General features: G+C 54.7%; 1 protein-coding gene across 32 annotated transcripts in view; it reads right to left on the bottom strand.

Moving 5' to 3' along the window:
- Positions 1-26,922, bottom strand: part of LINGO1 (leucine rich repeat and Ig domain containing 1) — a 207,608-nt gene that overhangs the window by 177,021 nt on the left and 3,665 nt on the right. For all 32 annotated transcript variants that reach the window (XM_078333848.1, XM_078333847.1, XM_078333846.1 and 29 more), the window contains exon 2: positions 5,927-6,041. The gene's annotated coding sequence lies outside the window, so the exon portion shown is untranslated. The remainder of the gene's footprint in view (positions 1-5,926; positions 6,042-26,922) is intronic.

Raw genomic sequence — 26,922 nt, 5'->3', positions numbered from 1 at the left:
GCCTGTAGTCCCAGCAACTCAGGAAGCTGAGGCACAAGAATTGCTTGAACCCAGGAGGTGGAAGCTGCAGTGAGCTGAGATTGAGACACTGCACTCCAGCCTGGGTGAGAGTGAGATTCTGTCTCAAAAAAATAAATAAATGAATAAATAGTTAAATACTGTACGGAGAACAATTTGGTAACGTGGCCATGTAAAGAGACACGGAGTAGCCATCTGTAAGCCAAGGAGAGGGGCCTGAAACAGATCATGCCTCACAGCCTTCAGAGGTAGCCAGCCCTGCTGACACCTTGGGGTTTGAGGATATTGGGTTTCGGGGGTTTTTTGAGACAGAGCCTCGCTCTGTCACCCAGGCTGGAATGCAGTGGTGCAATCTCTGCTCATTGCAACCTCTGCCTCCCAGGTTTAAGTGATTCTCCTGCCTCAGCCTCCCCAGTAGCTGGGATTACAGACGTGTACCACCATGCCAGGCTAATCTTTGTATTTTTAGTAAGGATGAGGTTTCACCATGGTGGCCAGGCTGGTCTTGAACTCCTGATCTCATGATCCGCCCGCCTCAACCACCCAAAGTGCTGGGATTACAGGCGTAAGCCACCGTACCTGTCTCATAATTTTTGTATTTTTTGTAGAGACCATGTCTCGCCATGTTGCCCAGGCTGGTCTCAAACTCCTGGGCTCAAGCAATCCTCCCGTCTCAACTTCCTAAAGTGCTAGGATTACAGGTGTGAGCCACCGTGCCTGGCCCCTGCTCACACCTTGATTTCAGACTTCCAGCTTCTAGAACTGTGAGAAGCCACTCAGTCTGTGGTCCTTAGCTATAGCAACCTAGCAAACTAATACGCCCACAGACCCAGGTTTTAATGCTGACTTGGCCCTTCACTTTGGGGCAATGGATACACCCCTGCCCCTCTCTAAACCTTAGTTTGTTCAAATTACCCCCAGGGTACTGCTTGGCACATATTAGGTGCTTAGCAAATGCTGGCTGGAAGAATGAACAGAAATGGCGGCATCCACCTTCCCATGGCCGTGGTAAGGAGGAGGTGGGATGAAGGATGGGCTGTATTCTGAAAATGCTAAAGCTCTTGACACGTGTGGCGATGGCTGGAACAACAGACACACAGAGGGACTGGGTGGTGTGACCCCAGCCAGGGCCTGAAGGTAAAGGAGGTGGGTCTTCCGAGCCCCTCACTGCTCCATGAGTTCACTTCTTTAAGAGAAGACTGGGGAGGAACAGTCAAGAACAATGACCTGGGGAGGCCCCAGGAAAGCAGGGGTGGAGGAAGGCAGGTCCTCTATCCATCCACCAAGCCACAGACATTGCCCAAATACCCATTAGGTGCTGGGCCCCCCCGCTGGGCTTAGGGGTGGGAAAGGAGAGCTTCTAGATGCCAAACATAGCTTCTGCCCCATGTGGACCCTATGGCCATCCAGGGGGACCTCAAGGAGGCAGCTTCAGCTCAGTCAGTATAAGCAAGAGCCATATAAGGCTGCCTCCAGGGCCTGAACTGCCCTGGAGAGAGTGAGGTCCCTGTCCCTGAAGGTGTGCAAGTAAAGATCAGAGGACCACAATCTCAGGGATACCTATACTCCCTCATCATGACTTTCGGTTGGGCCAATGGGTCCCAATCTGGCTGACCATCAAAAGGTGACTGTGGGGCTTGTGAACCATCCAGATTCCTGGGTTCTCCCAGTAACCCTGGATCAGGAGGTCTAAGTGGACCCAGGATGATTCCTGTCTCTAATAACATCCCTGGGTGGTCCTGATGCAGAGCCAGGCTTGAGCAACCTCGCCCACAGAGCACTGCAGTTTGAATGGGATTCTGTTTGGGAAGGGCTTTGACAACATTGTATGAGGGTGGGGCGGCACAGAGGCGGGAAACAAGAGGGACAAGAGGATGACGAGGGCAAAGAGGAAGACAAGCTGAGGATCAGGGCGTTGATGAGTTGGGGTGACCTGACAAGATAGCTCACTACAAGCCATGAGGCCTGGAAGAACCGGCAAAAGGCACAGGTGGACACCCAAAGGGGCCGAGGGAGGTGGGGGGTCAGGGCAGACATTCTGGAAAATGTAGGGGTCAGCTGGTGGTTAAGAAAGCACTCTACATGGAAGGTGAGGCTGAGCCTGGTGTGTGGAGGATGCAGCAGGAGAGTCACCTGTTGGAAGTTGGGCTGGGGAGAAAATGTGGGCTGGAGGCAGATCATGAAAGGCCTTGTACATGTAGGAGAAGGATTCTGGATGTCAACTTAAACAACAGGGAGCCACTGAAGGTTCTTGAGGGAGAGCATGACCTAGAGGAAGGCCTGTAGTAGTGACCACTAACAGGGCTCAGAAGGGCCTGGGCGGCTCCAGATTCACCAGTTAGGAGTCCCTTGCAAGAGGAAGGGGTGAGAAGATTAGGCCTAGTGTCAGCACCATACTTATTGACAGCAGCCCTGATAAGCGCCACAGAGTGATGGTGCCAGCCATTAGGCCACTTGGGAGGAGCAGCTGGGAGGGCAGGCTGGTAGCAGTTTCTCCAGGACGGTAGATCTCGGGACCTTGTCTGCAAAGCTGGAGTAACAGCCCACCCATAAGCAGGGAGCTCCCTGGGCTGGATTCGCCCCAAGCAAGGAGGCCCAGACCGCTCCATCATCTTGTCCAAGCTCAGATGCTTCAGAAACCCCCCAGATGCTGACGACTCCCACACCTGCATCTCCAGCCCAGCCCTCTCCGCAGCTGCAGGCTTACTGTCTGTGCAGCCTCCCACACCATGCAGGCACCTCAGACACTTCCAAGCAGGATGTCGCTTTCCCCTCCAAACCCACGCTCAACCCCTGTTCCTCGGTGCTGGCAAAGGCTCCAGTGCCCACCCCGTTCCCAGGCTGGACCTCTCCCAGCCCACAGCCCATCCTTCAGCTACCCCTTCAAAGTCTCCAAACGTGAGCCCTCCTCCTGCCCAGGCCTGGCCCCACCGTCTCTGGTCTGGATGGATGCTAGGGTCTCCACTGGCCTGCCAGCTTCTGCTCTTCCCACTCACCCTACCATCCTTCCTCCAGTAGGCATCGCTCTGTAACTCCTGGCCCTGCATACTGCATTTCTCAGCCCCTCTTCCTCATGGGCTGCCCTCCAACTGTGCTGTTCCCAGCTCAGAGCCCGTCCAGGGCTCCACAGAGCCTGCTCCCATTCCTCAGGCCTCTGCTGAAATAGCCCCTTATCCAGGATGCCTTTCCCAACCACCCTGCAGAGAAGGGCTCCCATTTCATGCCTGCCCCCTTGTCCAACCTTATTCTTCTCTGTGGCATTTGTTACTCCCTAATCTTATATTATGGATTTACTTATCTGGTTTCTTCTACCTACTCTTAACATTTCGGCTCTCTGACGGCAATGCCATGGTCTAACCTGTTCACCCACGGATGCCATGCTGGGCACATAAAAAATGCCTCATGTGTAGCAGGTGCTCAGTGAGCATGGACTGAGGGATGAATGAACCACTGCACATTCATCCTTGGGAGAAGCAGGCCCATAGCCATGGGGGAACCCAACCCAGCATGAGAGCAGTGCTGGGGCCAACAGATGTGCACAGGGAGGGCGGCACTAGGGAGGGCCCACCAGCTCCACCCAGAGGCCAGGGGAGCTTCCTGGAAGAGAGGACAAACCACCTCCAGCCTCCTCCCTGGCCCTCCAGGGTCCCTATTATAAGCCACCCCGCAGTGAGGGGATGAAGGAGAGGCTGATCTGACTAGCTGTGCTGACCCAGGAGTCAGAAGTGTTCAGAGCTGGTGTCTGCACCCCCCCTGCCCAGCAGGAGGATATCTGGGCAGGCCTCCCCAGAGAGCAGAGGGGCTTGGTTTAAACACCATGGATCCCACCAGTGAGGGAGAGGTCATCAGGGACCCCAGAGTTGCCTGCCCTTTCCTTGTGAAAACACGGCAACATGCCGCCTCCCGTCTAATCACTGGAGCACCGAGGGAGGGAGCAACGGAAGCATGGCAGCAAGGACAAACCTGAGCTTGCTCAGAGGCTTAGAGCTTTGCTGAGTGAAGCCCCAGCTCCTCAGCCTCTGGGGCAAGGAGCCCCTTCCAGCCCTGCCACTCTGCAGACACACTCTAGACTCCCCACCACTGCCCCCTTGCTCAGACTGGGCCTCCCCTGCCACCCTGAACCTTTCCTGCCCATCACAGCCCTACATCCATGACTTTCTTCATCCAGGCATTATTTATAGTGACAAAACATCAGAAACCATCAAAACACACAAGAGAGACTTGGCTAAACATGCTATGGTACACACAGGCTGAAACATTACACTGCCATTAAAAATCACATTATAGAAGAGTATTTAATGATGAGAAATGATCTTGGTACGGGATTAAGTGCAAGAGGCAAGTTAGAAAACAGAAAGTACAGCTTGATCCCAATTATGTCATAAATACATGTTTTGTAGCAGACTGACAGGCTAAACACCCAAGTGCTCACACTTTTCTATAGAGAACACACATTACTCTTTTTTAACCAGAAAAATAAAACGTTTGAAAAGCACCTTACAGACTTCAATGCTCAGCCCAGGTGTCACCTGTTCCAACAAGCCCCGCCAGACCCGCAGCTGACTGCGGTCCTTATGCCCCTTCAGCTCCCCACCCGCTGAGCTCCCCATGCCCCGGGCTGAGGTGCCTGTGGGTGCCACCATCTGCCTGGGCAGTGGGGAGGCTGCTCATGCCCCTGCCCCCCTGCCCCCATCCCCCGGTTCCTGCACAGACACCCCTGACCACATCCTCAGACAAATCGCCCAGCAACAATTACAGGTGAAATGGGAGGGGCTGATTAGCTGCTCATTCCCCCCAGAGCCCATTAATTAGCAGAAATATTCTGATGGTGCTAACTGCGCTTCGGAGCAAGGCCTAGTGCCTAGGAGGGAAATCCAGGCCTCCTCTCCCACCGGCTTCCCAGCATGAGGACAGGGCTGACTGACCCTCGGCCACACACAACTGTCACCCGATCCCTCAAAGAAGGGAGTCCAGGCCTGCTGCCTGCAGAGCCACCAGGGTTCTTCCTCTGAAAAACGAGGACAGCACGCCAGGCCAGCCTGCTGCCCCGAGCCCACCCCACCATTCCTTCTGTTTAGCAAAGTCCCTCTGCAGTCTTCTCATGGGTCACACAGGCCTGTCAAGAACAGGGGGACTATCCCAGATATGGGGTAGAGGTGACTTGTCCAAGGTCCAAGTAGGCCAGGGGTCAAGCCAGGCAGCAACCCAGGTCCCCCGCCCCCCATCTCCCACTTCTCTGGGACAGGCTGTTGCTTCTCCACATCCCTTCACATGGACCATGAAGTGAGAGGACCTGTCACCTCCCACATTCTGGGACTCCTGCTCCTCGTGATACAGTCAGCCAAGGTCACCCGGCTGCCAGCGCTTGTCGCACAAACACACCTGGGGTCTGAGCCTCATCCCGTCCTGAAGGTGTCTGGACCCACACGCTGTCTCTGGTGTGCAGCCCTATTAAACTCCACACATTAGAGCCAATGCCAGCCTCTTGACAGTTTCCTGGACCCCGACTGTCTCAGTCCATGTGTTCTGGCTCCCTCCCCACCTGAAGTCAGGTATGCATTTGGTCAACAATGTGACAGGACCAAGGACAGAGCCCGGCAGCCTGCCCTCAGAGACCTCCCCTGCCACGTGGGAACCCATTAGCCAGCACTGTCTGTGAAACCCAGTTGCTGGGAAGAACGCCCCAGGCTTCCAAGCTGCCTGCTGGAGCCCTGTTACAACAAGGGCTGGCAGGAGGTGGCACCTGCCACCTGTCCACAGGAAACCTTTTAGACGTGGCTGCACGTGGGGAGGGAGAGATGGGGAAAACCCCAGAAAGAGGGGCCCACAACAGCCTCCCCTGCAGACCCCCACCCTCCATGGCTCACACCACCCCCACCCTGCCCCGCCGCCCAGAGTGGCATCTTACCTTGGGCTGGGTGGGTGTCTGCGGAGTGCAGCTGGGCAGGGCTCAGCCTGGGCTCGACTCAGTCTCCTTCTCTGCCTGTGAGCACTGCAGCCTCAGGGCCTGTGGGTGCAGGAGGCTGTGGAGAGAAAAAGGAGGTGGCAGTCAGGTAGAGCAGGACAGCAGGCGGTCAGGGTGGAGTGGGGACCGCGTTTGCAAATGGGGCTGATCCTGCGTGGCTGAGCCACGAAAACTCATACATCCCCCCACGTACTCTCTGACACACACACCTGCACACGCTCACATGAGTACTCTCATTCACTGGCACATTCATGCTTACACACATACATGCTCTCCACTGTGCACACATGTGCACACATACGGCACTAGCTGGGGCAGGCAGCGCTCTGGGAAGGGCAGAGTTTGTGGCCCAGGCAGGCTGCAGTCGGACTATGACTCTCCCAGCAACTGACTCTGTGGCCCTGGTAAAGCCGCTTCCCTCATACATAAAATGGAGATACCATCCCCCCTGCCAAGACTGCTGGGAGGATAGAGAGAGAGAAGGGACACGTGGCCTGGCACACAGTAGGTGTCCAGCCAGTGCCACTGCCTGCTTTCCTCCCCAGCCAGGCCCCAGAAGGCAGCCCCTAGGCTGAGCCCTGAGAGGGGATAATGGGCAGTACCTGGGTGCCTCTCCTTAAGCCTGAGCCTCAACTTCCCAGGCCCCAAGGATCCCTACAACCCCCACCTACTCACCCTCCCATCCCCCATCCCCAGCAACTGCTTTTTTTTACAAGAGAGAGTCTTGCTCTGCCACCCAGCCAGTGGTGCCATCATAGTTCCCTACAGCCCAACCTCCAGGGCTCAAGTGATCCTCCCACCTCAGCCTCCCAAGAAACTGTGACTACAGGTGTGTGTACCACCATGCCTGGCTAATTTTTTAATTTTTTTTGAAAACTATGTTGCTCAGGATGGTCTCAAACTCCAGACCTCAAGCAGTCCTCCCATCTCGACCTCCCAAAGTGCTGGGACTATCGGTGGAGTCATCATGCCCAGCCATCCTGCTTGATTCCTTCATCATATATTCTCCAAAGGTTCCTCTAGACTAGACCCTCAGTCCTCTGGGAGTACGAGTGGGGTGCTAGGAAGTTCTGGCTCCTTGGCAAGGCTCTGAGGCCTCCATGGTGCAAGACATAGCCTCGGCTGAAAGTCCAAGGAGGCGCGTTAACTCCCAGCTGTCCCTCCTCTTGGCCCGGTGGCCCTGGGCAAAGCCTCCTCCTCTGTTCCCTCAACCTCTCAGACCAAGTACCACATCTCTTTCTGAGCTGCTGCAGAGAGGTTTCAATCAGATCCATGTTTCCCAAGGTAGGAGACACACACTTCTGGTGGTGCACAAGGGGATTTTGTGGTGTGCAGACAAACGTTTTCGTTTTCATAGTTATATGTTTCTTTCTGTATATTGGGGAAAAAAACATGACAGGCACATTACAGGTGTAATTTCCTGGATGTGTGGCTTGGGGAGCACCGTGGTAATCCACCTTCAAACGTAAGTCAACACGAAGACAAGGATTAAGAAAACATGAGTGCAAGGCCAAGCGCAGTGGTTCACGCCTGTAATCCCAGCACTGGGAGGCCGAGGCGGGCGGATCACCTGAGGTCAGGAGTTTGAGACCAGCCTGGCCAAGATGGTGAAACCCCATCTCTACCAAAAATACAAAAATTAGCTGGGTGTGGTGGCAGGCACCTGTAATCCCAGTTACTCAGGAGGCTGAGGCAGGAGAATCACTTGAACCTGAGAAGCAGAGATTGCAGTGAGCCAAGATTGGGCCATTGCACTCCAGCCTGGGCAACAAGAGCAAGAGTCCGTCTCAAAAAAAAAAAAAAAAAAGAAAGAAAGAAAAGAAAACACAGTGGAGGCAGTGCCCAGGGGTGGCTTCAACCGTGGTGGTGAAAGGGAAGCTCAGGAAGCTGGCATCTAACCCAACACCTTCCCTGGAGGGCCAGGCCAGCAGCCCCTTCTTTCTGCTGGATTCCCCACTGGGTGCCATCCAGCACAGGCCAAGGTCCCCAGGAGGACTCATGGGGCCTTCTGGATGGGATGACGGAAGGATGGGTGGATGGGGCTCCAAGATGATTGTTATAATGTGGGCAGAAGATGAAAAAGGCCTTAGGGTCCCTCCCAGAATCAGCATTCTATCAAATCTAAGATGCTAATGTTGGAATTTCTAGCTACATGGCAGGTAAAGATGGAGGAGATGCTTTGAGGCCAGGGTCTTCCTGTATTATGTGCTGCAGGCTTCTCCAAGGAGGCAGAGAAATGGTTGCTGAGCAGGCTCCAGGGTCGGCTCTGGCTTTCCTGTCCTGGCAACAGAGCCACTAAGCAGCCCACACCAGCGAAAAGAGGCCCGCCCAGCCCCACAGTTCACCAGCCCCAAACTATGGCCCTGCTGCCGGCCGGCCCTGGGTGCACCTCCCACTGGTTGCTGATCCTGGGGGACAGGACAGAACATCGTGTTGCCAGCCTGGGACATGGGGTAGCAATGCCCGGGCAGTTCCTCGGGCCTGGGTTCTCCAAGCCAGGTCTAACCAGACCGGGGTGCTGTCAGCAGCCTCCCGAGACGGATCCCGGTAGACTGGTACAAGCCAGCCAGGCCCAGGCCAACCCGGGCAGCCCTGTCCCTGGAAGACCTCCAGACCACCTGGCTAGCAGCCCTGAGCCCAGCTCCACCTGAGCTGGCAGGGCAAGCCATCCCCACAGTGCCATTCGGGGCCCCCAGCTGCCATGCTCCAAGACAATGAATGGGCCTCCTGCTCCCTTCCCCCCAAACCTTCCTGAAGCTCCCACTCTCCTTTGTGGCATCACAAGGAGTTGCTATGGAAATGGGACCACAGGCAGAGCATGACAATGATTTGGGGCAGGGGAGGAGACGCAGTGGGAGCTGGGCACTCTCCTGGACACGGGATCTGCCCATGTGCCAGGTCCCCAGAAAGACATGAAATCCCAGCTGCAGGCCTCCTACCTGCCATCTTGGCTCCTTGCCACCTCAGTGGGGCCCAGGGAGCTCTCAGCCTGTGCAGCCCATGTGTTTAGCAGAATGAGCAAATGCCCGGAGAATGTGAGACCTCCACAGAAACAGCCATTCAAGGACTCTGACTAAGTGGCTTTGGCACAAAGCGGGGCTAGCACCCAGTACACATTCAGCAAACACCGATCAGAAAGCAGGGCGCTGGCAGGTATGCCACGTGTGTGCGTCACGCAGGCCTGTGGAATCACAGAGCTCAAGAGGCCACACCCACTGTACAGATGGGGAGACTGAGGCCCAGCAAGGTCATGGTCACACAGGAAGTCAACCAAGAAGCCAAGCCCAGAGCCCAGGTCTCTCCTCCCCAGACTTGAACCCTTTGATCAGTGCCCCTAGCTACTCCCTAAGATTCATTCTCCTTTTGTTAAGTATCTACATGTGCTTTGTTACTGGAACAAAGAGAAATAAAGGACACTGCTCTTGCTCAGGGGAGACAGGCCACCATGATCAGAGGGTGGGTGCCAGGACAGAAGGCCAGAAATAGCAGGAGCCCAGGGAAGGGTACCTCAGAGTTTTAGGTTATGCCCTTCTGAGCCATGCTTCTAAGAGACCTCCGAGTTTCCCTGACTTTTCTCCCAACTGCTCCCCCAGCCCAAGGCCCCCTCCAGTCCACCTGGGGCTCACATCTCCATGAGGTAATGGGGGCTTTTTCTCATTAGCACTCTAGGTCCTTGCCCTTTCTCTCTTTCCTGGGCACCTCCCATGAGTTAGCAGGACACCAAGCCTGGGGTGAGCAGAGAACCAGTGAGCCCCGCTGGCCACCATCCTGATGGAACACAAGTCCTTATCTCTTCGTCAGCAGCATGCAAATGCTCTCTTGTGATTTTTGGTGCGCTTTTTTTTTTTTTTGAGGGGTGGGGCTGTACTGAGAGAGTAACAGGGACCACCTTCCAGAGCTTGGCTTGGAAGACCCACCAGCTCTGTGTGTGCCATGCCTCCCAGGACCTGTTACACTGGTAGAAACCAAGATCCTGAGAGGTGGCCAGGTGGACTTTGGAGAGCTCAACACTGAGAAGGCAGGATAGGGAAAGACCAGCAAGGGCAGAAGGGAGGGCCAAGCCCAGGGCTGTGAGAAGGGAGCTGTCTTGGAAGGCTTCCTGATGGAGAAGGGACTAGGGTTGGCTCAGAGCCCGCCCTTGGGTTCCAGCAGGAAAAAGTCTCTTCAAGAGAGAGAACAAGGCCAGGGCCTCCCCTGCCAGACCACATGACTTGGGGCTAACCTGGCAGGTGGAGGGCAAGGGGGGCACATTCCATGACAGCTGTCATCCTGTCCCCAACCCACTAAGGCCTGCCACCACTGCCACCTCACGTCCCTAATTACTGCTGCCTGACGGGAAACCAGCAGAGACAGAGGAATGTGGGCAGAGCATAGGAGAGACAGAGGTTCTGAGAGAGACAGAACAGCAGCGACCCTGAAGCCAGCTGGACAGAGGGAGAGCAAAGAGCTGAAGACGGATGAATGGATAGGGCCACCCTTCTCTTCCCCCAGAGCCAGGCCTGCAGCTGCCGAGAAGAATAGATACACAGCTGGGAAGGAGCCTACAAACCAGGGCGTTGCAAAGATTTTTCAGCAATAAAATTCTTATTTGAAATGAAATCTGATGCAGTGGGGGAAGCGTTTCTATGCCAGACATTAAATCCAGAAGCCATAAAGTGAAAATTCAACAAATCCAACTACTGTACATAAACTCATAAAACACCCGTACAGCAAAAGACACATAAGCAAAGTTAAAAGGCAAATGAGACACTGGAAGGAAATATCACTAATATGCAAAGAGCCGCTACAAATCAATAAGAAAAAAAGGTGAAAGAAGAGAAAAATTGGCAGTGAATTAGAAATCTGAAGAGGAGGAACTAAATTAGCCAATAAATGCAGGAAAAGATGTTGTATCTCACTAGAAATCAGGGAAATGCAAATGAAAATGACATGCTACCATTTTTTGCCTATTAGATTGGGAAAAATTTAAATGACTGATAACAAGCAGTCCTGGCAAGGATGTGGGAAAATGAGCACTCACAGACTACTGGAGGGAGGGGGAACTGGCTCAACCTTTGGAAGGGTAATTTGGCAATATTGATTAACATTTTAAGCCACACACTCTACAACCTAGTAATTCCACTTCTAGGAGCCTCTTCCATGAAATAGAAGCACAAGCACTCATGTGTGCATACTCAAGGGTGCTCATGGAAACATGGCTGGTAAGAGTGAAAAAGAAATTGGAAATGGCCTAAATGTTTATCAATAAGGGAATGTTCAAATAAAATCTAGCATGTCCACGCTATGGAACACTCCGTAGCCATCTGACAGAATGAGGCACGTCTATGTACAACAACAGAGAAAAAAAAATCAAGCTGTAAAATGCTATTTCAGAATGAGCCCATTTCTGTAATTAACGATTGGTTGGTATATGCCTCAAAAGGCTGGAGGGCAGTGTGCCAGTCTTTAAAGCAATCACCTCTAAGCAGAGGGACAAGGGGACTTTCATGGCCTCTGTTTTCCACAGATGTATTGTTGGGTCTTCTATTGTAATCAGAAAAACAAAATCAATAAAGAGTTAATGGGTTTTCTTAATCCTTCTCAGACCCTAATAGGAAATGCAGATGTAAGCAGAGCTGCTTTGGTTGAAGGGGGAGGGTACCAACACCCATCCACCCAGCCCCATCCAGCCCCACCCTCATATCCCTGAGGCTCCTTCTGGAAACGCTAGGGCTCTAGGACCAGTTTGAGAATCTCAGCTGGAGACGGTGGAACCCATTGCCTGTGCTTCCCCCAGGCCAAGGTGGACCGGGGCAGAAGGCTGCTGAAGGTACCCTGGCAGCCAGGGCCTGTGGCTCCTCAGCACGACTCCAGCCTTCCCTAGGCGAGGGTCAGGGACTTCTCTAGGTGTCCAGAAAATCCTGAGCTGGTCACAGTCCTGGGAAACCCAGAACTGGGGCTCAGGAGAGCCCTTGGGGTAAAGCAAACAAAGGAAAGGCCTTTGCAGGAGACCCCAGGAAAGGGGGGCTTTAAGGCTCCCGTGCTGCAGGGAGGGAGGGAGAGAGGGAGGGAAAGAGGGGGAAGCTGGGGTGTGTTTCTTCCTATATGTACAGAGATGGGAGGATGAGCCCATGGGGGTGCATGGAGGTGACTGGCGCGTACAGGTATGTGGCACTCACAGACAGAGGTCACATGTTGGTCTGCGGGGGTGAACTCCGCAGGGTGTGTGGGCTCCAAGTGGTGCAGAGGTGTGTCTGTAATCTACAATCAGTAGATCTGTGTGTGTGTGTGTGTGTTGTCACTCTCAAGGATGACAGCAGAGAGAGCATGTGTGTCTCTGGAGGAGAGAAACACAGCAGACCCACGCATATGTGTGTATGTGCATAGTGTGTGTGTGTGGTATGTCATGTACCCCACAGGTTTCCCAGGGTGAGTGGGTGTGTGTGTGTGTGTGTGTGTGTGTGTGTGTGTGTGTCAGGAGGTGTAGGCAGCCAACAGGCCCAAAGAGGGGCCAAGAGCAGGTGGCAAACTGCAGAGATCAGGCCATTCTGGAAATGCCCCTCCCACTTGTGAGTCAATCAACAAATTCAGAGAAAACTGCCCAGAAGGAGCACGAGGCCCCTCCAGAAGGCCCCCTTCCCTTAACATTTGTTTGCACAGCTCATGTTCCACCTGCCTCCAGGAGGCAGGGACTGGAGGGACCAGCAAACTCCACCTGATGGGTGGTGAATGATATTCGCTACCTGGGTCCAAGCCCCAACTAACACAGCTTCCCAGAGGTCTCCTTTCCACACTCCACACCCGCCGATGTTCCATCTTCAGCTGCCAGGGGAGCACTCCAAAATGCAGATCCAACCACATAGCTGCCTGCTCCACCCTTCTATGAATCTCTACTGCTCCCTGCCCAAACTCCTTACTGGGCCCACCAGGCCCCCTGGGACTCATCCCCAAGTGGCCTTCAGCTTCCTGCCTGACCCCGGTGCCTCCCAATACTACACTCCAATCAGACTGGGCCCCTGTCTTCCTCAACAGAACTGAGCCTCCAAGCCTTTGCACCTGCCGTTCCCCCTGGGGGATGCCTGCCCTCCCTAACCAGTCCCCACTGTCCTCTAAGAAGCTTCTCCCTACAGGGCTGGGTGAGGCCCCTCTGATACCCCCACTCTGTGCTCACCTCTGTCCCACCCTCATCCCCTAAGCTGTGACTGCTGATGAGTCTGCCTTCCCCAGGGGTAGGGGCTGGGTCTTGTTCTCTGCACCCCAGAGCCCAGCCTAGGCCTAGCACAGAAGAGGCATCAGGCACAAATTTTGTAGACTGAGCCAGGAAGTGTGCCACACACCTCTAGTCCCAGCTACTCAGGAAGCTGAGGTGGCAGGATCGCTTGAGCCCAGGAGTTGGAAGGTGCAGTGAGCTAAGAGCACATCACGGCACTCCAGCCTGGGTGACAGAACAAGACCCCATCTCCAAACAAAACAAACAAACAAATAAAAATCCGAAAAAAAAAGACATGTTTATAGAAAGAATGAATGGGTTCTTACGGTGATATAGTTTGGATGTTCCCTGCAAATCTCATGGTGAAATGTAATCCCCAGTGTGGACCTGGGCCTAGCAGCTGGGTCCTGGGGGAGGATCCCTCATGACTTGGTGCTGTCCACCTGATATCTGGCCATTTGACAGTGTGTGGCAGTCCCCCATCCCTCTCACTCCTACTTTCACCCTGTGAAGTGCCTGTTCCCGCTTCGCCTTCTGCTGTGAGTAAGCTCCTGAGGCCTCTCCAGAAGCTGAGCAGATGTTGGCACCATGCTCCCAGTACGGCCTGCAGATCCATACGCCAATTAAGCCTCTTTTCTTTATAAATTACCCAGTCTCAGGTATTTCTTTATGGCCACACAAGAACAGCCTAATACACACAGCTCTCAGCCCCTAAGCCACACACACAATGAGACTTTCTCAAGGCAGCAGGGTAGAGCAGACTGTGGCCTGCGGGCTGGGACACCTAGCATCTCATCCTAGGTAGCACAACTGGTGACATTAATCATGTCACCCAAGGAATTAGTGAAGCAGGAGTTTCCAACCAGGGTCCCCAGGGAGGGAGGACTACAGAGGTCTATGAACCCTAAGAGCACACAAGACTGGCTACGATGATACGCAGGCAAGAGGGACTGGCCCCGTCTCTAACACAGGGCCCGTGGCTTTCATCAGCTTCCTCGAGGGGCCCCCAGCCCAAAGAACCCGAAGCACTGGGCAGGAACAGGGCAAGGCTCACCCCCACTGGAAAGCAGACTCGGGCACAATATGCACCAAGTACCAGGAGCAGGTGCTGGGGCAGGGACCAGGACAGGTCCTGCGGCCCCGGGCCCCAAGCCAGGATCCCTGTGTGAGTCACTAGGAGGAGATGCCCAGAGAGGAAAGGGAGTTAAGGTGGGCAAGCTGCCTGAGTAAGGGGTGAGCTCCCCATCAAGGAGGGTGACAGCACAGGCTGGACACGCAGAGGTCAGAGTGAGTGAGCCACAACCCTGAGTCTCATTCTCAGACTCTCGGGCCTCAGTTTCTCCATCTTACACGCAGAGCTAGACAAGGTGGTTCATGTGAGTCCATCTGAGAGTGTACAAGGATGTTCAGGGGTGTGGCTGGCCTGCCCCAGCTCCAGGATATATAGGGCTGAGTGTGCAGTCTGGGTCTGTGCAGTCTGCCCAGCTGGCAGTGGCCTGGGGCTCCCTTCTCTCATTCTCTTGCATCCCAGCTGCAGCAGGGTACTGGCTGCCCAGGCTGTCAGCACTGCTAAGGGGGCCTGCAGAGCCCCGGGCCCCTCTTGGGTACTGCGGTTACCACTTCCCACGTTACAGCAACCATAGAGATTACAGGAGTGAGAGCATTCATGATGAGCCTGGGGCCAAGAGAGTGCAGGGGCTGCATGAGAGCGCTGAGCAGGGCTGGCAGCCAAGCCCAGGCCACATGGGCTCAGTGGGCCTCCCAACTGCCCCGACCCCTCCAGGGGCCTCCCTCAGCCTGGCCTGGTCACACAGGGAGTTGGTGGTAGATCTGAGCCAGGATCCCAGGTCTCCCACCCTTGGCTGGGCTTACTCTGGGCACAAATGCCTTGTCCTCCTTGGGCAACTCTGCATGCCTCAAGCACTCCTTAATCCTACCAGAAAGACATGGCCGGCACTGGGGCCCCAACAGACTGATTCAAATGCAGGCCTGCAGCACTTGCTGGAGCCAACCACCTGAGCCTCAGGTTCCCCCTCTCTAAAACACAGCTACAAAAACTGCCCTCCCACTCCCATTGGGAAGATTAGTAAGGGCAGGGCTACACCATCTGAAAAGAGCAGAACAGAGGCCTTCCACCCACCCTCAATCTAGCAGAACAGAGGCCTTCCACCCACCCTCCATCTAGAAGAACAGAGGCCTTCCACCCACCCTCCATCTCTGTGCCTCAGTTTCCCCGTCTCCAAGCAAGAGGGTGACTCTGAGTGATTCCCCAGGTCCCCAGAGTCTCTGATGTTTTGTGAGAAGCCTGCCCAGGTGCCCAGCCCATGCCTAGCTGGGCCTGCCATGGAAGGACAAGCTGCAGTGGCAGAGACTGGGGCCTGCCCTCAGGGGCCTCCCTGCTAGCTGGCGGAAGAGAGCTGTGTCTGTGGCGCAAGGGCACTGTCTCCTTAGCAAAACCGTGTGTGGAGGTGCCCATGGCAGGGTTTCCAAACTGGGGGTCCCGGTGCCTCCGTGTTGCCACAATCTACCACTCCTACTGCATCACACCCAGCCAGCTCTGTGCATTTCCTGCCAGCCCCTGTAGGCCCCAAGGGCTACAAGAAGCTTAAAAGTGGAAAAAAGTGCGATCTGGGCAGTGATCAAGGAAGGTTTCTTGGAGGAGACAGGACAAGAGGGTCAAGGACACACAGAAGGCCATAATACCCAGATGAGGATCACCACAGACACCCAGCGCCACTGAGGGTCCTCCATGTGCCCCCTCTCCTCAGGCAGGGATGCCTGACCCCACCCTGGGCTGACCTCAGAGCTGTCACCCCAGCAGAGGACTTTGATGGGAGCAGGGACCTAAGCTCAAGGCTCCCTCCACCTCTCCTCGGCAGCCGTGGACTGCGAGTCCATCCCTGAGAAATCAGTCGGGGTTGGTGATGCCCAGCGGCCACCAAGGCCTCACTGCAAACAGCGCTGCCGCTGCTGAGTGCCGTCTGACCAGGGAGGGCTTCCCGGCAGATTAGGAGCAATGCTGGCCCCAGACTCATTCATATTCTGGTCTGGCTGCCGGCGGCAATATGGCTGAGAGACGCGAGGGCAGAGGCGGCCCTCCGAGAATGCCCAGAGATGATTCCTCTCCGACTCCAATTTATTTTCTATCATTAACGCTTTTGAAAAGCCCCACACGCTCTGCAAACAGGGAAGGAGCACAGGGCTCAGGAGGAGAGGCGAGGAGAGGGTCAGGGGTGGAGGGGTACTCAGCAGAAGTGGAGCAGATGCCAGCCTGGGTTCAAATCCCCACCCCGGCTCCACCTGCCTGCAGGGCCCTGGGGTGAGCTTGACCCAAATCTGTCCACTGGGGACGGGCATCCTGCTCTGCCTGCTCTGCCCACCCCAGGGGACTGTTTTCAGATCTACCTAGGGGTCAGAGATGAGTGGGCTTTATAAACTGTAAAGGGCTGTACACTTGAGGAACAGAGAATGAAGCAAACCCGACACAGGCAGAAGCCTATGAACTGGACACCTGCCTCTCCAGCTACCCTAGGGGACCCCAACCCCCTGGTTCAGGGAAGACCTGGAGTGCCTCTCCCCACAGCACAGGCAGAGGTGAGCACCAGGATCTGGGTCCCCAGGCTTGTCACTCACACCGCCATCCTCCCATCCCCCGCAGGCTCATGGTGACCAGCCTCCTAGCCAGCACCCCTCCTCCTCTGTCATCCACACTGTGGAGCCAGAGGGATCTTCCCTGCATGAGGCTCCTGCTCAGAACCCTTCCAGGGTTCCCGGTTACCTTGAGATCAAGTCCAAACTCCCCACCCACCATGCAAAACTCTCCCTAGTATCTTAGGCCCATCTGGGCAGCCTCGGCTCCAGCCGCACCCAGCTTCTCAGAGGTCACCCTTCCCTGCCTTCACATGCTGTTTCCTGTCTGGAATTCTCTCCTCCTTGGCCCAGTTCATCCCATCTCCCATCCCTTCTTCAAGGGGCAAACCAAATGCTTCTCCTTCGAGCAGCTTTCCCCGAGTCCCCGGCATGCCCTGCTCCATGCTCCCTGTACCAAGGACCCACCTGTAGTGCAACTCAGTGATGGAGTGATGATGTCTGTGTGCTGGTGCCCCTCTAATCAGTGAGCTGTCCCGAGCAGGGGCTGCTTCGGATTCATCCTGTGCATTCCCAGTGCTTGGCAAAGTGGCTGCCAGCAGAGCTGTTTATCCAGCTGGCCAACCTTAACCGAGCACCCACAGTGTGTCAGGCTCTGTCCTGGGCACAGCAGCCAATCCTGGCCCTCGAGTTGCTTCAAATGGATGTGCTCAGGGAACCTCTAGTGCATGAATAAATAAATGAATGAATGGACATACAATCACTTGTAAATGGGGAAACTGAGGCCAAAAGAGGCAAAATGCCCTGTCCCTCGGTGTTCCTGCCTCCCTGCTCATGTCTCTTCTACTCCATTTCTCTCCCAGGACCACAGCCAGCAGCGCAGAGAACTCAAAACAAAAGCTAAGAGTCAAAACGGGGGAGAAAAGGGAAGAAGAAAATCTGGTAGATTTTTCCCCTTTCCTCCGTAATGTAAAGAAATTTGCTTTTGCCAACTATCGCAGCTTAAAAGCAATTAGAGTTTTTGGAGGGGACTCTGGGCACAAGCAGAAGCAACAGAGCGAGCGCCCAGCACGGAATTTTTCCAGCGTTCACTTGTATCAAGCAAAAGAAAAAAGGCGTTAAAAGCAGCAATTTCCAGCCGCAGAGACAAAATATTTACAGTCTCTGAAGGAGAGGCCTGGAAGGGGCCAGGGACCTCCCCTGCTCTGCACCCAGCTCCACATTCTAGGAGACAGGGAATGGGAGGGAAAAGAATCAAAGATAAGGAGATGGCCTTACCCATGCAGTCTGGGGGTGAGGGGGGAAAAAGCTCCCAGCTGCTCCCTGCTTGCTCACCCTTCCTCACCACCCACGGCCCAAGGCCACCAGAGATCCATCCCTGTAAACCTCAGACCTGGACACAACTCTCCCCTGCTCAAAATCCAGAGAACATCCACCACTGCAGGCTGGCACTGGAGGCCTGCACAGCCCGGGCCCTCTCCAGCCTCATCTGCAGATGCTCCCCCATGTGGCACACTGCCTTAACCGCCTTCTGAGCAGCCACATTCAGTCTCACATAAGGAGGCACTCCTGTATTGGGGCAGAGGCCTTGAGAGGGAGGTGGGGCAGGTTTAGGATACAGACCCAGAGCAGGGAAGCTGAGCCAAGATCACACAGCCTTAGACCTGAATGCTGACCTGCCAGGCAGGCTCTGCCACTGAACCCCTCCACCACCTGGACTTTTGCTGGACCCTCAATCTCCTCCCTCCAAATGTAGAGCAGATACCTGTTCCTGAAACCGCAGCACCTTCATCCTATCTGCAGCACAGACTCCCCTCTGTCTGGCACACAAACACGGCCTCCTGCAGAAGCAGTGCTCTTAGGTTCAAATGCCAGCTCCTCCATTCATTAGCTGTGTGATCTCCACCAAGTCCCTCAATCTCTCTGAGCCCCAGTTTCCTCATCTGTTAAATGGGGATAGTAACCGTGCACATCTCATGGGTTGTTGTTAGGATTGAATGAGGTAATACAGGTAAAGCATCTGGCACTGTGCCCAACACTTCATAAGGGTTCAGTGAACTCACCTCTGCCCTATCTCATGTGCAACCCTCAGGTGTGACGCCCCAGACCTCGGGATGGCCCATATGTGTGCACTCAGGTTCCCACTCCACATGCAGTCACCCAACAAATGCTCACTTGGAAGGCACGCACCAGCTGGGAGCTAAGGGCACTGGAGGCTCTAACAAGCTTTGCACACTCATGGAGGCCCAATCCCTGAGCACAGGGCCAGGATCCTCTCATTTTGCTTGGCTTAGGAAGGATTCCTCCAAGAACTCTTATAATCCTCAGCCAGAGCCCTTAGAATCTGCCAGGCCAGGTGGATGAAGGTTCAGCCTCCCAGATGAAGAGCATGCCTCCCTCCAGCCTGAGGCCTGCAGTCAAGCCCTTAGCCACCCTCCCAGCCCCAGTGGACAAAGGCAGACACAGAAACCCCGAGAGCAGCAGGCAGTGATGAGGCTGAGAGCAGAAACCAGGCCTCAAAGGCACCAGAATCCAGAGAAGCCAGGCAGTCCCGAGCACAAATCTCAGCCCTACCGCTAAGCAGGCGGGTGACCACCCTGAGCCTCAGTTTCTTCATTTGTAAAATGGAGTCCCTAATGTCCACCTTGCAGAACAGCTGTGCACACAAATGAGGGTAACCTTCTTCCAAGTTCCTCTGGGATCTAGCATATAGTCACTGTGGGACCCACAGGCAGCCACGACCCATCCTCCCCACCTCGCTCTAAGAGCAGAAGAGGCCCAGCCTCTGCCTCATTTTGCAGGGAAGAAACAGATGCCCAGGAGAGGTGGCGACGTGCCCCCGTCTCACAGCTCCCATTGAGCCACTGGTCCGAGGTGAGGTGGTTTCGTCTCCTTCCTCAGCTGCAGAGAACACACAGGCTTGCTGTGGGTCTGGTGGTGCTGCAGGGCTAGAGAGCAGGGATCAGGAGGTGTTCTGATGTCTCTGCCTTTCACACCCCTTCTGGCTGCCTTTCTCCCCAGGGGCCTCTCCCAGCCTCCTTCCCCACTGACCTCAAGAATGAGCCCAACAGTAAGCCTGGCACTAATCGGGGTGCTCCTCCTTGTTGTGAGGGCAAGGAAGGGGACAGGAGACCAGCCTCAGCCCCAGATGGCTGAGCCTCAGGACACTCCACTGAGGCCTCCTCCCAAACCTGCACAGCTCTTCTCCTCCCAGGTAAGTAACTAGGCTCACACACACACACAAACACACACACACACTTCACACACCCCCACCACACACACACACACGCACACACTTCACACACCCCACCACACACACACTTCACACACACCCCACCACACACACACGCACACATACACATGCACACACTTCACACAACCTGACACACACACATACACACACTTCACACCCCCAACATGCATACACACACTTCACACACCCACCACCACCACACACACTTCACACACACCCCACCACATGCACACATACACATGCATGTGCTTCACACACACACCCACCACACACAAACACACCCCACCACATACACACACTTCACACACCCCACCGCCACATACACACATGCACACACTTCACACACCCCACCACCACACACACACAGGCACACACTTCACACCCCCCCACCCCCACACACACATGCAAACACTTCACACACACACACCCACACACTTCACACACACCCCACCACACATACACACACACACACACACACACACACACACAGCTATCTAGGGAGGAGAGGGAGAGAGGAGGGCAGACCCTAATGGGGGGATCCCAGGGTGACTGGCAGCCCTTCCACAGCTGATCCAACCTCCCGGCTCTGCACCCAGGGGAGCACTAGTGGGTCCTGAATGCCGAACCCGTGTGGCCTGGAAGCAGAGGATCCTGGGCCTGGGAAGCCAGAGGCCTGACTTACTGCCAAGGCTCTGCAGTGCTTCACTGTGAGACCTGAGATAACTGGCCACTCCCTGTGCCTCAGTTTCCTATCTGGAACCTAGGGAGGAATTAGGTCATCTCTAAGTACGCCTTCTAGTTCCAGCATTCTGTGACTCCATACCTGTGACCTCTGGGACCCCTCAGAGAGTCCCAAGCCTCGGAGAGTGCTGGGGGAGGGATCACTCTAAACCCAAGGAGGTGAGGGAGCCCAGGGAGACCTGTAGCTACCTTGGGCTGGTGGGGGTACTTATTCTGCCGCAGCCTCCCAGGAGGAGTCCAGGCTTGGGCAGGAGGCTGGAGGACAGAGGAGAGCTCCTCGGTATGGCCTCAGGCAGCCCAAGGCCCTCCCTGATGTCCACACATACCCCAGAAGCTCACCCCCTGGAGTGTCACTTCCCATTTCTGTTCTGAGGTTACAGTCTTTGGTCCAGCCCAGATCTCAGGCTCAACCCCAAACCCCCAACACCCGCCCCCTCAATTCCCACAGCTGTCCAGACCCGATCCTAATCCCTCCTGCCAGGCCAGCCTTCCCACCACCTTCCCTGTTGCTCCCCCAGGGTGGCCGGTGGGGGCAGCCCAGCTGCTTGTGCCAACAGAGGCTCCCCCGGCCCTGCATGGCCAGAGCCCGATAACATTCTCCTGAATGTAACAATAAACAAGAAGTTGTTTTAGATTTTCCTGACGCTGCAGTTCCTGATTAATCCTCACAGCAAACAAAAGAGAGATAATTAACCTAAAAGAGAGTCACTTCCTGTTTCCAGGTGGAACCTCCAGCCTGAGCCAGAAGAACTGCTCAGAGGGGTCCGGCTCCATAGCACCCCTCCCTGCTCCCGCCCCTCCTGTGTCTGCCCAATCCTGGGCTACACCCACAGCCTGCCTCCTAGATACCACCTAAGCAAGTGAGGAGCCGGCAGTCTAGCCTGTGGTGTTCCTGGCTGTGCCTGTGGCTTGCTGGGCAGGGGTAGGTGGGGTGGCCGGGGCCTCAGGGCCTCTGCAGAGGACCCTCCCCTTCTCTACTACGTGACCTTGGACAGGCCAAGTCACTTTAGAGGCCTCAGTCTGCTCATCCATCAGATTCTTCCTCTCCCAAGGATAAAATGAAAAAAAAATTGAGACCACTTAAGGTTAGGCAGAAATATTTTATCTTATGTTTTAGAGATGGATGCTGAAATACTTGGGGGTGAAATGGCTTGATGTCTAGCTTGATGTCTATAATTTAAATACTCTGGGAAAAAGATAAAGCAAACTGTGGCAGAATGTCAACAATTGTTCAATCTAGATGTGGGGTATAGGGGAGCTCCCTGGAATATTCTCTCTACTTTTCCGTATGGCCGAAAATGTTCCTAACAAAATTGAAAAAAAAAAATAGCAGGGTCAAGTGAGCCAGGCAGGAGCCCTGCACACAATGCCCGGTACTCCTGGCATGCCTGAAAGGCAACTGGGTCTCTTAAGTAGGTTAAGCACACTCTCCCCCTACCCCCGACATCTCCTTTATGTTGTTTCCCTAGAAATCGCTTTTTCACAAACTCCACTGAGCCCTAGCTACACATTTAAAAGCCTTAACACATTCAGAAGCGAGACACTGCCCTTTATTGAGGTGACTGCTGTTGTGTGACCACACCTCCCCCACCCACCAGGCTCCCCATGCCCTCTGCAGAGCAGCCCGGGGCTGAGGGTCCTGATTCTGATTCCATCCTCTAGGAGCCTCAGAATGCTCCCACCTGTGGAGCAGAAATGATGACAAGATGGTAACTGCCTGGTCATCTCATTCAAAGGCAAAGTGTCACCAGACAAAGAAACTGAAATCCCCACTTCCCAGACCGGGAAGCTGAGGCCCAGGGCCAGAAGAGGCTGGAAGCAAAATATGGAAGGTGGAGAACAGAGGGTGGAGGAGGTGGGCAAAAGCTCCCCTGCTGTTCCAACTCTCCCTCCTCCCCAGCCCTCTATCCCCCAACTAACAGTGTGGGTCGGAGACAGCGGGGCTTGCATCTCTTTCTCTGGCTCCTGTTTATCGAGCTTCCTGGTCAGAAAATAATGGCCATGATTGCAATCTCCCAGCCAGGCCCAGCTGACCCTCGCCAACACTGGCCCGGCTCGCCTCCATGGATCGATAATGGAGAGTTATCAGTACCCCAAATGATCAATTGCTAATTGCTGAGTGCCGTGCAATTTATTGGGGAGAGTTATGTGTGGCCAGTGACAGGGTGCCCCCACCCCAGCCCGGCACAGCCTTCAGGGACAGGGAGGGCCGTATCTATGGTGAGCGTCTCAGCGGCAAAGCAACCTGTAACTCGAGAGCTTCTCAAACAGATGTCTCAGGCCCAGCCCACATCCCCAGGCCCAAGGGACCACCCAGGAAGGAAGTGGCAAAGGCCACAGAGGCCCTGAGGGAGGCACTGCCTGCCCCTGATCAGCCTCGTTGGCCCCTAGGCAAGCCAGGAACCCAAGATGGATAGGCCCAGTCCCTGCCATCAAGGTGCTCCCAAGTCAAAAGAAAGGCAAACTGCCACTCAGGCCTTGCACACAGTGGGTACACAGTAAATCATAAACGTTCCCTACACATAAAGCTGATATACTGTTCCCAGAGCTCTGAGGAACGATGGGCTACTTTCAGAAGGGATAACCAGGAGGTTTTTTGTTTTTTGTTTTTTTTTTTTTATGAGACAGAGTCTTGCTCTGTCACCAGGCTAGAGTGCAGTAGCGTGATCTCCGCTCACTGCAACCTCTGCCTCCCGGGTTCAAGCTATTTTCCTATTTCAGCCTCCTGAGTAGCTGGGATTACAGGTGCGCACCACCACACCCAGATAATTTTCGTATTTTTAGTAGAGACAGGGTTTCACCATGTTGGTCAGGCTGGTCTCAAACTCCTGACCTCATGATCCACCCACCTCAGTCTCCCAAAGTACTAGGATTACAGGTGTGAGCCACTGCACCTGGCCTTGTTTTTTTTGCTTGTTTTTCATGTGACATTTGGGCTGACTCTTAAAAAATGGATGGAATCTACACGGACAGAGATCGGGGGATAAGTCTCAGGTGGAAGGACCATGGAGGAGTAAAGCATGTGTGACTGGCTGGAGCCTGGGGAACACAGAGAGGTACTTGGGAGAGAGGGTTGGGGTGGAACATGAGGGGTCGGGTTGCCAGCCTGGAAGTAACAGTGGGTGCTGGAAGGGTGTTGGGTGAGAGCCTGACAGGGAACCTGGCTTGGGAAGGCCTGTCCACGGTTTCTGCCAGGCTGCACACCCCAAGAGGGCAGAGGCTGGTCTTACTCATCTCTATCCCCATAGCACCCAGCACAGCCAGGCCCAGAGGAAGCACCCAAAAAGTGACTCACTGAATGATCATAGATCATCAAACTGTAGGACAGGGGACTCCTGGAATTACAGCTGTGAAATAACATGTTTTTATAATGCCCTGCCATGTGTAAAAATGCGTATTAGAGCCTCAAAAATAGCCTTGCAAGACAGGCAGGGAGATCATTCTGTCTGGTGTCCAAACGGGAAAGCCGAGGCGCAAAGAGGGACAGTCATCTATCCAAGGTTACACACCAGGAAGGACCAGGGCCCAGCGCCCTCCCCACCCTGCCCCAGAAGGCTCAGACCTGCTTGCCTTGGCATGGCCAGGGCTGCCTGGGAGGTGAAGGTCCACCCCTCACTCCTCCCTCCCTCATCTCCTGTCCCCCAGGAAGTCCCCCAATCTCAGCCCCTCCCTGTGCTGGGCAGATGGAGAAATACAGCAGATGCTGCCTCATTGAGCATCCCTCATTCCAGCCCCAGCTGAGACTGGCTACCAGTCACCATGACAGCCTGTCCCTGCACTTATAATGGAAACAGGGCCAAGAAAGGAGTCTCTAGAACCCCCAAGCTGGTCTAAACAGAAGACAAAGCCACTCCTCCCCAAGTCTCCACCCCAGAAGTTTGGGAAGCCTCACTGTGGTGGAATAACACTGGACCAGGAGTCCAGAGACAGGATCAAGCCTAACTCGCTGTGTGGCTTCTAGAGAATCACTTTTCCTCAGTTTTCTCATCTGTGAAATGGAACAATGCTGTCTGCCTACTTTAATAGAACTACCAGGAGGACTAAACAAAAGTAGGAGTATAAAAACACAAAATTATAAAGCAAATTTTGCCTTGGAAAATAACAATAAGGCTCCTCTTTACTTCTATCTGGACAGTGAAACTCCAACCCGACCCACCTCCCTTTCCTGCAGAGGGCAAAACATGAGCTAACGTTTTCTGAGACCCTCCAATGCCTTGGGCTAGTGCCTGCTTTACATGCATTATTTCCAAGTGGGCTAAGGTAGATATCATCCCCCCACGACACCCATGAGGAAAGTGAGGCTCAGTAAAGGAAACTGACTTGTCCAAGCTCACCCAGCTCGAAGCAGCTGATCCAGGGTTCAAACCCACTTCCATCTGGCATCCAAGCCCAGGCCCTTTGGACCCACCAGGCTGATTTGAGGAGCCACTCCACACCCCAAAGTCTCAGAGCCTCAGAATCAGCATTCAGGGTGTGGGGACATGTCACATAACACACACTCCATAAAGGCCAGTGACCTTGACATCACAGGCACTGTGCCACCCCGTGGCAGAGCCATCAGCTGGGTGGGGCATGTAAGGAGGATGGCTGGCACAGCTGACCTTGAGCTAATTGGATCAGCCCTGGGCATGGAGCCGCCTATCCAGCTGCCCTGGCAGATGGGTGCTGGAACTGGGCCACCTGCCAAGGCCCAGCCTCCATGTCCAAACCAACCTGGACACCAAACTTCCATTCTGGCCCCCTCCTGCCCTGACTCTGGTGGCTGGCAGTGCCCACACAGATCCAGAAGGCCATGGTGGCAGCTGCTATCCCTCCTCCAGCGGCTGGCACTTCCCCTGATGTGGCCGTATGGCTCCATATGCTCTCAGACAGCTGGAGTGCTGAAACAACTGCCTAAGGACGTCCTCTGCAGAGACCCCAGGCCCCGGCCGCACCACCCACCCCTGCCCAGCGAGCCACAGGCACAGCCAGAAAAACAGAGGCTGCAGTGCCCGCTCCCAACTGGCTTAGTGACCTTGTGCTAGTCACTGCCCTGCTCTAGGCCTCAAGCTCTTTTTCTATCAGATAACACGCTGAACAGCCCTCTATCCCTTCCCTTTGTAGCCCTCTTCCCAGGTTACAAACTCCCACTCAAACTCATTCCAGTTATCCATGGAGACACATAAACGTGTCCACTTTACAGACTCAGAAACTGAGGCAGACCCAAGGCCTCAGGGGCTTACTGAAGTGCACACGGTGGCAGGGCCAGTACTAGAGGCTGCATCTATGACCTCAGGATGCTTGCCACCTCTGTATACCCAGGTGGTGGGACTGATGTATCCTGGGCCCTCTCCCAAATCTGACGACGTAGATCACCCCCGCAGGTCTTCCCCGCCCCCGGACAACCTCTCCCACGATCCCCAGAGGAGCACTGTATGTCGCAAACCTGTGTCCCTCCAGAACGTCAACCCTGCAAGCCCTGAATCTGCAATCAGCCCACACTCCTCAGATGGGCACTGAGGATATTCTGTCCGGTGTCAACCTTCCCCATGCCCCTGAGTGAACTGCGCTGCACACATGTTCTACCCTGACCCAGTGCTTCCCACCTCCATGCCTTTGCCAGCGCCATGCCATCTTCCTAGAAAGCCCCCATTCACATTCACATTCTCTGTTCGCTCATTTAGTCAACAAATATTTGCTAAGCCTCGACCAAGTGCTGGAAAATCTCAGCAGGTTAAGACCCCGCCAGCCCCCTCCTTCTCAAACAGCCCCCCGCCACTCCCCCACTGAGCCTCTCGGTCACCCAGCCCGCTCCGCTCACACCCAGAGGCATGGGTTCAAATCTGCTTCCCCTTTCAGAGGCCATCCGGGGAGGGGCCCGGGTTCATCACTGATATCCCCAGCACTCAGTCCAGGTCTCAAGCAGAAGATACCTCCAAATGTGAAGGGAGGCCAAGTGTAGGATTGCAGGCCGTGGAGAGTAAGAGCCAAGGTGTGGCGCTTGGGAACAAGGGTCTGGGCCCCAGAAGCCCATGGAAGGAACTCTGAGACTGGTCGGGGTGGCCCTCAGCCCCCATAAATATATACCTGAGTGGTCAGGGGCAGTTTTTCCCTCTCAAGTCACCCCAAGGCCCAGCCCACTCAGTAACTTCTTATCACTGGATTGGTTAGAATATTTTTACAACTTAA

Source organism: Callithrix jacchus, chromosome 8, assembly GCF_049354715.1.
Source record: "Callithrix jacchus isolate 240 chromosome 8, calJac240_pri, whole genome shotgun sequence".
Classification (NCBI taxonomy): Eukaryota; Metazoa; Chordata; class Mammalia; order Primates; family Cebidae; genus Callithrix; species Callithrix jacchus.
The sequence above is the reverse complement of the archived record's forward strand: the minus strand, read 5'-3'. Positions and strand labels throughout refer to the sequence as shown.